The sequence below is a fragment of the Triticum urartu genome, chromosome 5A, assembly GCF_056163025.1.
Source record: "Triticum urartu cultivar PI428250 chromosome 5A, HENAU_Tu73, whole genome shotgun sequence".
NCBI lineage: Eukaryota > Viridiplantae > Streptophyta > Magnoliopsida > Poales > Poaceae > Triticum > Triticum urartu.
This window is the reverse complement of record NC_141877.1, coordinates 510934173-510939980: the sequence shown is the minus strand read 5'-3', so window position 1 is coordinate 510939980 and position 5808 is coordinate 510934173.

The following is a 5808-nucleotide window of genomic DNA, read 5'->3' as shown; positions in this document are numbered from 1 at the left end:
ACATGCTGGTAGGCGGTATGACTTATATCGCCCACAACTCACTTGTGTTCTACTCGTGCATATAACATCAACATATAAAACCTGGCTCGGATGCCACTGTTGGGGAACGTAGTAATTTCAAAATTTTCCTACGCACACGCAAGATCATGATGATGCACAGTAACGAGAGGGGAGAGTTTTGTCTACGTACCCACGCAGACCGACTGCGGAAGCGTTGACACAACGTAGAGGAAGTAGTCGTACGTCTTTCCGATCCGACCGATCCAAGCACCGTTACTCCGGCACCTCCGAGTTCTTAGCACACGTACAGCTCGATGACAATCCCCGGGCTCCGATCCAGCAAAGCGTCGGGGAGGAGTTCCGTCAGCACGACGGCGTGGTGACGATCTTGATGTTCTACCGTCGCAGGGCTTCGCCTAAGCACCCCTACAATATGATCGAGGTGGAATATGGTGGCAGGGGGCACCGCACACGGCTAAGGAACGATCTCAAGGATCAACTTGTGTGTCCTAGGGTGCCCCCCTGCCTCCGTATATAAAGGAGCCAAGGGGGAGGGGCGGCCGGCCAAGGAGGGCGCGCCAAGGGAGTCCTACTCCCTCTGGGAGTAGGATTCCCCCCCCCCCCAATCCTAGTTGGAATAGGATTCCTTGAGGGGGGAAAGAGAGAGAGGGGGCCGGCCACCTCTCCTTGTCCTAATAGGACTAGGGGAGGGGGAGGCGCGCGGCCCACCTTGGGCTGCCCCTTTCTCCTTTCCACTAAAAGCCCACTAAGGCCCATATAGCTCCCGGGGGGGTTCCGGTAACCTCCCGGTACTCCGGTAGAATCCCGATTTCACACGGAACACTTCCGATATCCAAACATAGGCTTCCAATATATCAATCTTTATGTCTCGACCATTTCGAGACTCCTCGTCATGTCCATGATCACATTCGAGACTCCGAACAATCTTCGGTACATCAAAATGCATAAACTCATAATAACTGTTATCGTAACGTTAAGCGTGCGGACCCTACGGTTCGAGAACAATGTAGACATGACCGAGACACGTCTCCGGTCAATAACCAATAGCGGGACCTGGATGCCCATATTGGCTCCTACATATTCTACGAAGATCTTTATCGGTCAGACCGCATAACAACATACGTTGTTCCCTTTGTCATCGGTATGTTACTTGCCCGAGATTCGATCGTCGGTATCCAATACCTAGTTCAATCTCGTTACCGGCAAGTCTCTTTACTCGTTCCGTAATACATCATCCCACAACTAACTCATTAGTTGCAATGCTTGCAAGGCTTATGTGATGTGCATTACCGAGAGGGCCCAGAGATACCTCTCCGACAATCGGAGTGACAAATCCTATTCTCGAAATATGCCAACCCAACATCTACCATTGGAGACACCTGTAGAGCTCCTTTATAATCACCCAGTTACGTTGTGACGTTTGGTAGCACACAAAGTGTTCCTCCGGCAAACTGGAGTTGCATAATCTCATAGTCATAGGAACATGTATAAGTCATGAAGAAAGCAATAGCAACATACTAAATGATCGGGTGCTAAGCTAATGGAATGGGTCATGTCAATCAGATCATTCAACTAATGATGTGACCTCGTTTAATCAAATAACAACACTTTGTTCATGGTTAGGAAACATAACCATCTTTGATTAATGAGCTAGTCAAGTAGAGGCATACTAGTGACACTAAGTTTGTCTATGTATTCACACATGTATTATGTTTCTGGTTAATACAATTCTAGCATGAATAATAAACATTTATCATGATATAAGGAAATGAATAATAACTTTATTATTGCCTCTAGGGCATATTTCCTTCAGAACCTTCACCAACCCAAAACCCACATGCTTCCGAAGAACAAAGTGAAGGCCCTCAACCTCAAGAACAAGACCAAGGGCAAGGTCAATCTCAAGATGGTGTTGTAAAATCAAGTGATGCCCAATGTCAAGTTTTCTCCTCCGAGCAAGTTCAAGATCGAGAGCTTCCTCGAGATCAAGGACAAGCTCAGGACGGCGCTCAAGATGATCAAGTGACCACTCCTCGTCTCACCCCCGAGGAGGAATTGGAGCGTTGTGCTGCCAAGATTGCTTCCAAGCTCTCCACCAAGGATCATCTCATGAAAAATGTGCTTGGAAGCTTAAGAAAGGGGGTAAGCACTCGTAGACAATTAGCAAACTATTGGGAACATCACGCGTTTGTCTCGTGTGTTGAACCCCAAAAGGTCTATGAGGCGCTCGAAGATCCGGATTGGCTCAATGCCATGCATGAAGAACTCAACAACTTCGAGCGCAACAAAGTGTGGAGATTGGTGCCAGGGCCAACGGGGAACCACAATGTCATTGGAACCAAGTGGATATTCAAGAACAAGTAAGATGCTCATGGGATTATCATTCGCAACAAGGCTTGTTTAGTAGCATAAGGCTACTCCCAAGTCGAGGGTATCGACTACGGTGAAACCTTGCTCCTGTTGCTCGTCTTGAATCCATTCGCATGTTGATTGCATATGCTTCTCATCATAACTTTAAGTTACAACAAATCGATGTGAAGAGTGCTTTTCTTAATGGTCTTATTAATGAATTGGTATATGTCAAGCAACCCCCCGGGTTCGAGGATCCCTACTTTCCCGGTCATGTGTATCAACTCGATAAGGCACTCTATGGCCTTAAACAAGCCCCACGTGCGTGGTATGACCACCTTACCGAGTTGTTACAAGACCGTGGTTTTGATGTTGGGCTAATCTGTAGGGGAACGTAGTAATTTCAAAAAAAAATCCTACGCACACGCAAGATCATGGTGATGCATAGCAACGAGAGGGGAGAGTGTGATCTACGTACCCTTGTAGACCGACAGCGGAAGCGTTATGACAACGCGGTTGATGTAGTCGTACATATTCACGGCCCGACCGATCAAGCACCGAAACTACGGCACCTCCGAGTTTTAGCACACGTTCAGCTCGATGATGATCCCCGGACTCTGATCCAGCAAAGTATTGGGGAAGAGTTCCGTCAGCACGACGGCGTGGTGACGATCTTGATGTTCTACCGTTGCAGGGCTTCGCCTAAGCACCGCTACAATATTATCGAGGATTATGGTGGAAGGGGGCACCGCACACGGCTAAGAAAACGATCACGTGGATCAACTTGTGTGTCTAGGGGTGCCCCCCTGCCCCCGTATATAAAGGAGCAAGGGGGAGGAGGCCGGCCCTAGGAGGGGCGCGCCAGGGAGTAGGATTCCTACTCCTAGTTGGAGTAGGTTTCCTCCTTTCCTAGTCCAACTAGGAGAAGGGGGGAAAGGGGGGAAGAGGGGAAGGAAGGGAGAGAGGGGCCGCGCCCCAAACCCCTTGTCCAATTCAGACTGGGCTTGGGAGGGGCGCGCGCCACCTCCTGGTCCTTTCCACTAAGGCCCATTAAGGCCCATTGCTTCTTCCTCGTATTCCCGTAACTCCCCGGTACCTCCGAAAATACCCGAATCACTCGGAACCTTTCCGATGTCCGAATATAGTCGTCCAATATATCGATCTTTACGTCTCGACCATTTCGAGACTCCTCGTCATGTCCCCAATCTCATCCGGGACTCCGAACTTCTTCGGTACATCAAAACTTATAAACTCATAATATAACTATCATCGAAACCTTAAGCGTGCGGACCCTACGGGTTCGAGAACAATGTAGACATGACCGAGACATGTCTCCGGTAAATAACCAATAGCGGAACCTGGATGCTCATATTGGCTACCACATATTCTACGAAGATCTTGATTGGTCAGACCGCATAACAACATACGGTGTTCCCTTTGTCATCGGTATGTTACTTGCCCGAGATTCGATCGTCGGTATCTCAATACCTAGTTCAATCTCGTTACCGGAAAGTCTCTTTACTCGTTTCGTAATACATCATCTCGCAACTAACTCATTAGTTGCAATGCTTGCAAGGCTTATGTGATGTGCATTACCGAGAGGGCCCAGAGATACCTCTCTGACAATCGGAGTGACAAATCCTAATCTCGAAATACGCCAACCCAACATGTACCTTTGGAGACACCTGTAGAGCTCCTTTATAATCACCCAGTTACGTTGTGATGTTTGGTAGCACACAAAGTGTTCCTCCGGCAAACGGGAGTTGCATAATCTCATAGTCATAGGAACATGTATAAGTCATGAAGAAAGCAATAGCAACATACTAAACGATCGGGTGCTAAGCTAATGGAATGGGTCATGTCAATCACATCATTCTCCTAATGATGTGATCCCCTTAATCAAATGACAACACATGTCTATGGTTAGGAAACATAACCATCTTCGATCAACGAGCTAGTCAAGTAGAGGCATACTAGTGACGTTTAGTTTGTCTATGTATTCACACAAGTATTATGTTTCCGGTTAATACAATTCTAGCATGAATAATAAACATTTATCATGAAACAAGGAAATAAATAATAACTTTATTATTGCCTCTAGGGCATATTTCCTTCAGTCTCCCACTTGCACTAGAGTCAATAATCTAGTTCACATCGCCATGTGATCTAACATCAATAGTTCACATCTTTATGTGGTTAACACCCATAGTTCACATCGATATGTGACCAACACCCAAAGGGTTTACTAGAGTCAGTAATCTAGTTCACATCGCTATGTGATTAAAACCCAAAGAGTACTAAGGTGTGATCATGTTTTTGCTTGTGAGATAATTTTAGTCAATGGGTCTGTCATATTCAGATCCGTAAATATTTTGCAAATATCTATGTCAACAATGCTCTGCACGGAGCTACTCTAGCTAATTGCTCCCACTTTCAATATGTATCTAGATCGAGACTTAGAGTCATCCAGATCTGTGTCAAAGCTTGCATCAACGTAACTCTTTACGGCGAACCTTTTGTCACCACCATAATTGAGAAATATTTCCTTATTCCACTAAGGATAATTTTGACCGCTGTCCAGTGATCTACTCCTAGATCACTATTGTACTCCCTTGCCAAAAATAGTGTAGGGTATACAATAGGTACACAACATGGCATACTTTATAGAACCTATGATTGAGGCATAGGGAATGACTTTCACTCTCTTTCTATCTTCTGTCGTGGTCGGGCTTTGAGTCTTACTCAATTTCACATCTTGTTACACAGGCAAGAACTCTTTCTTTGACTGTCTTGATCTATCTCTATAGATCTTGATGCTCAATATGTAAGCAGCTTTACCGAGGTCTTTCTTTGAAAAACTCCTTTCAAACACTCCTTTATGCTTTGCAGAATAATTCTACATTATTTCCGATCAACAATATGTCATTCACATATACTTATCAGAAATGTTGTAGTGCTCCCACTCACTTTCTTGTAAATACAGGCTTCACCGCAAGTCTATATAAAACTATATGCTTTGATCAACTCATCAAAGCGTATATTCCAACTCCGAGATGCTTGCACCAGTCCATAGATGGATCGCTGGAGCTTGCACATTTTCTTAACACTTTTTGGATTGACAAAACCTTCTGGTTGCATCATATACAACTCTTCTTTAAGAAATCCATTAAGGATTGCAGTTTTGTTATCCATTTGCCAGATTTCATAAAATGTGGCAATTGCTAACATGATTCGGACAGACTTTAAGCATCGATACGAGTGAGAAAATCTCATTGTAGTCAACACCTTGAACTTTGTCAAAAACCTTTTTCGACAAGTCTAGCTTTGTAGATAGTAACACTACTGTCAGCGTCCGTCTTCCTCTTGAAGATCCATTTAATCTCAATGGCTTGCCGATCATCGGGCAAGTCAACCAAAGTCCATACTTTGTTCTCATAC